The sequence below is a fragment of the Gorilla gorilla genome, chromosome 7 (assembly GCF_029281585.2).
Source record: "Gorilla gorilla gorilla isolate KB3781 chromosome 7, NHGRI_mGorGor1-v2.1_pri, whole genome shotgun sequence".
NCBI lineage: Eukaryota > Metazoa > Chordata > Mammalia > Primates > Hominidae > Gorilla > Gorilla gorilla.
The window spans coordinates 35129417-35139543 of record NC_073231.2 but is presented as its reverse complement, the minus strand read 5'-3'; the positions used below and the strand labels follow the sequence as shown (position 1 = coordinate 35139543).

General features: G+C 37.7%; 1 protein-coding gene across 1 annotated transcript in view; it reads left to right on the top strand.

The window, feature by feature from the left end:
• The first annotated feature begins 2475 nt into the window (after positions 1-2475).
• The window catches only part of TEX15 (testis expressed 15, meiosis and synapsis associated), a 70336-nt gene continuing 62684 nt past the window's right edge, over positions 2476-10127 (top strand). The window contains exon 1 of the mRNA XM_055348360.2: positions 2476-2525. The gene's annotated coding sequence lies outside the window, so the exon portion shown is untranslated. The remainder of the gene's footprint in view (positions 2526-10127) is intronic.

The following is a 10127-nucleotide window of genomic DNA, read 5'->3' as shown; positions in this document are numbered from 1 at the left end:
TATATTCCTGTGCAGATTAATCTTCTGCAGATTAAATTTATAGGTACTCTACTAGATAGCTTCTGGTAGAGAAAAAAGCTATTGAAGACCATTTTGGTTTTTCATTTTCTTTTTTTGTTTGTTTGTTTTGAGACAGGCTCTTATTCTGTCAATCAGGCTGGAGTGCAGTGGCACAAACACAGCTCATTGCAGCCTTGACTTCCTAGGCTCAAGTTATCCTCGCACCTCAGCCTCCTGAGTAGCTGGGACTACAGGCACGCCTGGCTAATTTTTTAACTTTTTGGTCCCACTATGTTGCCCAAGCTGGTCTCAAACTCCTGACCTCAAGTAAGCTTCCTGCCTTGGCCTCCCAAAGTGCTGGGATTACAGGTGTGAGCCACCATGCACAGCCCTAGTTTTTCTTTTCATGGAATATCACCCATGAATTGTAGAAAGGTTTACCAAATCAGTACCTTCTTTGTTAAAACCTGTGGTTGGTGTGGTTCTGTAATTTCAGTGTCCTGTAGCCAACTTTTCTTTTTCCTATTGCAGGGATTTTGTATGCCACTCTTTTGCCATTCCAGAAAGTCTGGAACAGCTCTGTGCAAGTGTCTTTGTGTTGACATCCTCCCTTGAGAACTTTCATGATCAAATTAAGACAATTGGTAACATCTTCATGCATATTTCCTTTCTTATACATGACAGTTGTGTTAACTTACAAGTTTGCTTCAGATTCTTATTAATGTACTAACTTAAAAACTATCTTTCAACTTACTATAATTACAGTAGACATAGAAATGTCATCAGTCATCAGTTTTCAAATACACATATTACTCATATAATTGTTGCTAAATATTTCATGTTACTAATGATATCCTTATGTGAATGCTGGTGAGAGAGATGGATCATCACTATCACAGTACTCAGAATTTCTGGTTCCCAAATTATTTGACATTTTATTTTTATATGCCAGTCTCTCATTTTAATTACCCTGATATTGCATGGCTATATTTGTCCCTGATTATTTCTTTTTATTCTCTACGTTTACTTCTTTGGGTCTCTTAGACAATGACAATTAAAGCACTTGAGTAAAATATACACAAACTAGTAAGTCAGTAAAGGATAAGATGTTCTTTTATTTATATGATGAGTTCTAAAATATTTTCAAAGACCAATCTACAGTGTCAGCTTTAAATAGCTTTTGACCTTTTTTTGGATGCTTAACTTGGAGAAAAGAAAAAAGATCTAGAATTTGGAGTAAATCTCAAATTTTGCTAAATGTTTCACCAATAAAAGTTATCTTTTCTTGAAAATGCATAGCATTTTAAATATATTAATTAGTACCATATAGAGATATACCTTATAATCAGTAGTATTATCTTGAAATCACGAAATAAGTTAAAAGTTGTCTAGCTTCACAGGAACATGAAAGCTCATTATAATAGGTCATTAGGATTTGGGCTAATTATAGTTTTCTGTTGTCTCCATGGTGCATACGGTCAGAGTTAGGGTTTAAATGCCTCTAGAAAGAAATACAAGAACGGAGTTGGGGCCAGGTGCGGTGGCTTACGCTTGTAATCCCAGCACTTTGGGAGGCTGAGGCGGACAGATCACTAGAGGTCAGGAGTTCAAGACATGGTGAAACCCCATCTCTACTAGAAATACAAAAATTAGCCGGGCATGGTGGCACATGCCTGTAATCCCAGCTACTTAGGAGGCTGAAGCAGGAGAATCGCTTGAACCCAGGAGGCGGAGGTTGCAGTGAGCCGTGAGCCAAAATCATGCCACTGTACTCCAACCTGGGCGATAGAGTGAGTGAGACTGTCTCACACGCACACACAAAAAGAATGGAGTTTGAATAGTGTAGTGGTTTAGATCCATACTTAAGCATCAGGCCTGGACTTGAAAACCAACTTACCAGTTTGGTTACCTCGAATAAGTTTCTTAACCTTTCTGAGTCTGTTGTTCTCATCTGAAAATGAGAGCAACACCATCAATCTGTGAAGATAAAATGAGATACTGTATGTAAGCTACCTATACTGTGCGTAGCATGTATCATAACTGCAGTGATTGACTAAAATTCAATGTTTTGTGCTGTATGTAAAAACACTAGAGCAAGCTCATGTGCTGCGTTACAGGTGGTTTTCCCAAGTAGAGCTGCGTGAGATTGGTGAGCTGACACTGGGACTCTGGATAGCAGATGAGAATGTACTGAAGGGAAGAAAAAGAGAAAAGCTTATTGAGAAAAGAGGAGGGAAAGAAGAGGGAGAAATGGAAAGGCTTGAGAGAAGGAACTGAGATATGAAGAAAACAGACAGCTCCCTCCCCCAGAATGGAACAGGAGTGAAAGGGAGACAGAAACCAGGAGGAAAAAAGTGAATAGAGAAGACAATGAAGAGATAATTATTGGGCTGGGGGAGCTTCTGATCATAATTCTCTACATGTTTCTGTTTTTATTTTTATTTTGTAGATGTTCCCTCTTCAGTTTTCATGTATGGACTGAGTACTGATTATAACTGTGTAATGCTGGATGCCATTGAAGAGTGGTAAGTATTTCAAATAATGACTTTGTTACTGCTTTATTTATACCTTGTTGATTTATTTTAACTACTTTACAATTGATTTATAAATAATTCGGCAATAAAGAAGATAGATGAAGAGTGTCTTTTATCACACATTGGAATACTTTATGTAAATATTTATTCTTGATGATAATAGTTATTGGGTACTGTCTTAATCTACTCGGGCCACTACAACATAATATAAACTGGGTAACTCATAAACAACATAAATTTATTTTTCACAGTTCTGGAAGCAGAGAAGTCCAAGATCAAGGTGCTGGCAGATTCAGTGTCTGGGATGATGGGTGCTTTCTCATAGGTGGTGCATTTTCATTGTGTTATTGCGTGGTGGAAGGAGGTAGCTAGCTCCCCTGAGGGTCTTTAATAAGTATGCTAATCCCATTCATGAGGGGTCTGTTCTCAAGACTTAATCATCTCCAAAGGCTTCACCTCTTAATACCATCACTCTGATGTTTAGGTTTCAACGTGTGAGTTTCAGGGGGGCACGAGCATTCAGACCATAGCAGGTATTTATTTTATAAGGAAGTATACTTTGTGCTGGAGATAGAAAAATGGGTAAATTGTAGTCCAGTGGAGAATATTGTCCCGTACATAATTGACCTTAATTTAGGGTAAGTATTGACACTTTCAATAACTAATTTGAAAGTCAAGCCAATATGCAAATATCGCTTAGAACATTTGTGGTATTCAAGGTTTGGAATTACTTTTTGAACCAATACATAAGCAGGGCAAGAAAATGAGGCCCAGCTTAGTGGCTCATGCCAGTAATCCCAGCACTTGAGAGGCAGAGGCAGGAAGATTGCTTGAGGTGAGGAGTTTGAGACCAGCCTGGGCAACATAGCAAGACCTTGTCTCTCAAAAAATAAAATAAAAAATTAGTCTGGTGAGGTGGCATGTGCTTGCAATCCTAGCTACTTAGGAGGCTGAGGCAGAAGGATTGCTTGAGCCCAGGAATTCAAGGTTACAATGAACTGTAATTGTACCATTGCACTCCAGCCTGAGTGTCAGAGTGAGATCTTGACTCTTAAAAGAGAATTAGTTGATTTTTAGACAGATTCTTAAAATTTTTATATTTTTAGTCAAAAGTGGTTTTGTCACATTTGGTTACCCACATATTAATCATATGGGTTTTAAATGATTTTTGGTTGATTCTAAAGTGAAATTCACTCTCAGCAGATGGGAATTGGACCCACTATTGACATTTAAAAAGCAAAAATACCATAGTCATGGAAGGAAATACTCTAGGCAAATAAATGTTCTAAGTAATTGGAAAGGTAGAGGAGGAATTTGGACTGTTCAATGTAATGAGGCTATCCAACTTTTAAGGCATCAGCTTGCATACAGTGTACAATTTCTTGCATATGCCTATATGTGGAGCCACAGAGAAAATGTAGATAGAGCCTGAAAGTGGTAGGAAGAGGGATAGGTGTTAGGAGGAGGCAAAATATTTTACAGTTTACAATACAACTTTAAGCCTTACCAAAACACAAATGAGGAAAGTAAAGCTTAGGAGCAGACATCTAGTGAGTGGCAGAATCAGGACAAGATACCTACGTCTGCCGACTTCTTGTTCAGAATATTTTATTTCATAAATCCTTTCAAAAAATTATTTTTCAACCCGATTTTGTAAAGACAATTTGTAAGGGAAGTGAAAGGTTGGTTTGTTAAATCACAAAGGTGTGAATTTCCTAGCCAGGTTATCTTTAGCTACTTGTCACTGGTTGGCCCTGAGAATTTAGATACCCTCCCACCACCCCACATATTTTAAATGGTCACTATGATCAGTTCTAGACTTTTTTGCATTGGGGGAAAAAATTGCTTTCAGTCTTAGAGTCTTCAAAACAAATCTGGAAGAGGCTTTATTTGTTAGCACTTCATAATAGATTTATTACTTTTATCCAGATACTAGATTTTATTCTCCCCAAATAAATTACTACAGTTTTACTATAAATTTTTAAGGGTTTAGAGATGTGTAGTGCATTCTAATGTATGAGGCTTTCTTTTGATACTGCATATCTTTCTGAGGAAGTGGTCAATATGGGCACTGATTCTAAGAAGCACACAGGTTCTGCTTGTCTAAATCTTTTAAACTTAAGTAAAACAAATATCAACAGAATGGGGGCATTCTTTTGGGGAGTTATGCTGACTTTTTTTTTTTTAATCGTATGGTTCTGGTAGTGAGCTGAGGTAACTACTGGAATTATTAACGTAGTTGCTATAAGCCTTTGTCTCTGGATCACACTAATGCCCTCTAAGGAAGTGGACTGAATAGATGGTTCATCTTCTCCAACAGAATTTGGTAATCTGTTTCTAAAAGACTGAGATTTGGCAGTGGCAAAGTAAACAAGATGAGTGAAAATAAATGAAAAATGGCCTACGTCCTAATAACCATTTTAAATAAAATTAAAAGCGTGATAAAACTACTGCCATGCATTCTTTGCTCTTTGGCTTCTAGTTTTCTATTCATTTAATATAAAGAGGATGGAGATAACCCAGGAACACTTTTTTTAATAACTTCTACCTCATATGTATAAGATTGAGGGGAAGTTTAAAAAAACTTTACGGGTCGTCATTGTCCTGCATTTAGGCATTCCAGATGTTCCACTCTTCTCCCAAGTTCCAAGGTACCAATAGTCGAACTTCACATTAAAGGATTTGAGAAAAAATGAAAGAACTTCACAAGTCACTGTGATGATACTGAACTTTCTTTAAATGTATGTGTTTGGCCGGGCACGGTAGCTCACACCTATTGTAATCTCAGCACTTTGGGAGGCCAAGGTGGATGGATCACGAGGTCAGGAGATCGAGATCATCCTGGCCAACATGGTGAAACCCTGTCTCTACTAAAATACAAAAAATTAGCCAGGTGTGGTGGCAGATGCCTGTAGTCCCAGCTACTTGGGAGGCTGAGGCAGGGGAATTGCTTGAACCTGAGAGGCAGAGGTTACAGTGAGCCGAGATCGCACCACTGCACTCCAGCCTGGGGACACAGTGAGACTCTGTCTCAAAAAAAAAAAAAAAAAAAAGCATGTGTTTAAAAGGTGTTGACATGTAAACCCTTGAATAACCTGTACATTTACCTAATGGAATGTCACATAATGGCTTCATAGGTGTTGAGTCTGAGCTCCGTTAAAAAAAAAAAAAGATCTAATGCTTAACCAGATACTCATGCCTTAATTGGCAGAGAAAGGTCAGCAACATTCTTTAAGTCCAATAAGAGGATTATTAATAGATAGATTTTACTGATAGCCTCTTAGGGGCATCCTCTGACCCTTCAACAAAGCTTGGTTTCAAACTTCTAGTCCATGAAAAGCAATGTATTATTTAACTTCACCCCTTCAGTACCCCTATCACCAATTCAGCAGTCATTTGTTGACAGTCTTTTTTTTTTTTTTTTTTTTTTTTGAGATGGAGTCTCGCTTTGTCGCCTAGGCTGGAGTGCAGTGGTGCAATCTTGGCTCACTGTTGACAGTCATTTTGTGCAAGGTTGACATCTAAGTCATTATACTACATATTTTTTTTGGTATGGGCCTTTTCCATCTTACCGTACAGATTATGCTCTTGCTGACTAAAGATCAGTTCAAACTAACCTATAGGAGATCTTCTAAAAATCCTCTGTCTTGGTGCATTCAGGCTGCTGTAACAAAATACCATAAACTGGGTAACTTATAGACAACAGAAATTTCTTTGTCACAGTTCTGGAGGCTGGGGAATCCAAGATCAAGGTGCTGGCAGATTTGGTAGCTGGTGAGGGACTGCTTCCTGGTCCACAGACAGCTGTCTTTTCGCTGCATCTTCACATGGTGGAAGCTACGAAGGAGGTCTTTACAGTCTGTTTGTTGTAAGGGTACCTTCATGAAGGCACCACCTTTCATATCTAATCAGCTTCTGAAGGCCCCACCTCCCAATACCTTCACATTAGGCTTTTTCTTTATGTTTTTTGTTTTCTAACAGTTTGATAGTTTTAACTCTTATCTTTAATCTTTGACCCATTTGCAGTTAATTTTTTTACATGGTTTAAAGTAAGAATCCAACTTCATTCTTTTGCACATGGATATCCAGTTTTCCTGGCACTATTTGTTGCAGACTGTGCTTTCTCCCACTGAATGGTCTTGGCACCCTTGTGGAACATCATTTCACCATATATGTGAAGGCTTATCTTGGAACTCTTCTTCCTATTTTATTGGTCTTAGATGTCTGTCTTTATGCCTGTTCCAAGCTTTAAGGAATATGAGTTATGGAAATAGTGAATGAATTAATAATATATATCAATCATACAGGAAGCAGGGTATTATAAACAAACGATAACACACACACACAAAAATAGGAGAATTGGAGTTGAGACTTAAGATGTTGGAATTATCAAATACGGATTTTTTTTAGAGACAGAATTTTTTTTCTTGCTACATTGCTATGTTGCCCAGGCTGGAGTACAGTCATAGCTCACTACAGCTTTGAACTCATAGGCTCAAGCAATTCTCCCACCACAGCCTGCCACGTAGCAGGAAGTACAGGTGTAAACCATCACACCCAGTTTAAATACAATATATTTTTAAAGAAATGAGAAAGGCTTTAAAATGTGAGAAGCAGATGTTTTTAAGAACCAGATATAACCTTTATTAATGAAGATAGTAATAATTATAGTTAACTCAATGGACTAGAAGCAGATTAGACCTAGCTGAAGAGAGTCAGTGAACCAGATGTTAGATATGAAGAAACATGATATGATTTTTAGATATGAAGAAGGGTTAAGAAACATGAAGAATAAAGATAGAAATTTGAACATAGGTAAATAGAAGTTCTATACTAAGGAAATAGAATGATGTCACAACAATATTTAAAGATAAAGTTTCTGAGAATTTCACATAATTGTTGAAAGATACCAAAAGTTAGATATAAGAAGTTCATCAAATACTTAGCCTAGAACATCATGATGAAAATGCAGGACATAAGAGACAAAGAAGATACTAAAAGCTGCCAGAGGAAAAGATTGCCCATAAATGAGTGACAATTAAATTGGAGGTGATAACATCTTGAGAGTGCTGAGAGAAAGTAGCAGTCATTCTAGAATTTTCTACCCAGGAAAATGAAGCCTGATGGCAGCATGTCTACTAAAGAATAGAATTTATCATATTAAATTGTAAAAAATTTAAAACATTCCCTTTAAAATCAACGGCAAGATCAAGATACCTGTCATTATCAGTTATATTCAACATTGCACTAGGTACAAGAAATAAATAGCATAAGAATCAGATGGGAAGAAACAAAACCGTAAGTCATTGTACTGTCCATTATTCATAGAGGATATGGTGGTTGATGAAGCTAAATTATTACAATTAGTAAGAGCTTAACAAGGTTGCTGGGTAGCCAATATATAGAAATTGGTTTCAGGGAGTCATTTGCCTCGTGATTGAGTGCATTCACTCTGGTGCCACACTGCCTAGCTTTGAATTCCAGATTCTGCCCTTCCTAGCTTTGTGTCCTTGGACATATTATTTAACTTCCCTGCACTTTTGTTTTCTAATTTAAAATAAGGGTATCTCATAGGGATGTTATGAAGATTAAATGGATCAGTATATATCTAAAGCATTTAGAAAAGTGTCTGGTACCTAGTAAGTGTTATATACGTGTTAGCCATTTTTATTATCAGTATCAACATCTTTTTTTTTTTTTTTTTTTGAGGCAGAGTCTCGCTCTGTCCCCCAGGCTGGAGTGCAGTGGCACAATCTCGGCTCACTGCAAGCTCCACCTCCCGGGTTCACGCTGTTCTCCTGCCTCAGCCTCCCAAGTAGCTGGGACTACAGACGCCTGCAACCACGCCCAGCTAATTTTTTGCATTTTTAGTAGAGACGGGGTTTTACCGTGTTAGCCAGGATGGTCTCGACCTCCTGACCTTGTGATCCGCCTGCCTCAGCCTCCCAAAGTGCTGGGATTACAGGCGTGAGCCACTGCGCCCAGCTACAACATCATTTTAAACATAGTAGTGAATAAAATAAGTTTTAAAGATACCATATATAGTAACGTAAAAATTATAAAGTACCTTAGAATAAATACTTTAAAAGAAGTGTAAAAACCCTCAGGGAAAAAAATTATAAAAGTATTGAAAGACATTAATGAACTGAATACCATGTTCACAGATAGGAAAGCTAATATAACAATATAACTTATCTTAAGATCGATCACTGGGTTCAGTGAAGTTCCAGTTAAAACCTAAACAAGATTTATTATTAAATAGGCCTAATTTAAAATGTGTATAAAAGTGCAAAGAGGCTGTGGAAGAACAAGATTTGTTTTTTTTTCTTCTGGTTTTGCTCAAGCATGTATCAAGATTTGTTACAATATGGTGTTGATGCATGAATACAGAAAGACACCAATGAAACAGAGCACAGAGCCCAGAATTCATACATATGTGGAAAATGGGTTTATGTCAGAGATGGCATTACAGATAAATAGGAATAAGAAAGGTTGTTTTAAAAAATGCCAGCAGTTTGATATTCACATGGAAAACTCAAACCTTTATTTTTTACCATAGACAAAAAATGAATTTGAGGCAAAGTAAAGACTTAAAGGTAAAAGGCAAAACTATGAAAGTTTTAGAAGAAAATATATGGGATATCTTTATGATCTTGGGGAGAAGTATTTCTTAAAGTTGATCAAAAGCAAAAATGAAAGCACAAAATATAAAGAAAAATATTCGTAGTTGGGACTAAAATTAAATATACCTATTTTAGAAAATGAAAATACAATTTTTAAAAGTGGGGGGAATTACTTGCAATAAATATAATTAGCAAAAAAGATAGTATCTCATATAAAGATTTCTTGCAAATACATAGAATAAACAAACTGATAGAAAATCAGGTAAAAAACTTGAATGGGTATTTCACAGATGTGGAAACATGACCAATAAATATACTTAGTACATGATCATTCTCAAAAATTGGGGGCTGGATTCAGTGGCTTATGCCTACAGGCACTTTGGGAGGCTGAGGCGGGCAGATCACTTGAGGTCAGGAAGCTGAGACCAGCCTGGCCAACATGGTGAACCTCCCTCATCTCTACAAAAATTAGCCAGGCGTGGTGGCACGTGCCTGTAGTCCCAGCTACTTGGGAGGCTGAGCCAGGAGAATCGCTTGAACCCAGGAGACAGAGGTTGCAGTGTGCCGAGATCACGCCACTTCACTCCAGCCCAGGCAACAGAGCAAGACACTGTCGAAAAAAAAAGGGGGGGTTCGGGGAGAAAATGCAAACTAACCACAATCAGTTATCATTTGCTCCTGTCAGGTTGGCAGAAAGTAAAAACTACCAACATAAGGTGTTGATGAGAATATGGAGAAACTGGAACTCCCATACACTCTTGGTGACGATGTGTAATAAAAGATTCAGAAATAGCCAAGCATGGTTGGCATGTGCCTGTAATCCTAGCTACTTAGCCATTGGGGAGGCTGAGGCATGAGGATCAAAAATCAGTGTGCAGTTAGCCAGCATCTTCCCATGACCGTGCCCTCACTCACCCCACACAGTGCAATGAGGACAAACCAGAATTCTCCAAGGCATTTATTGATCACT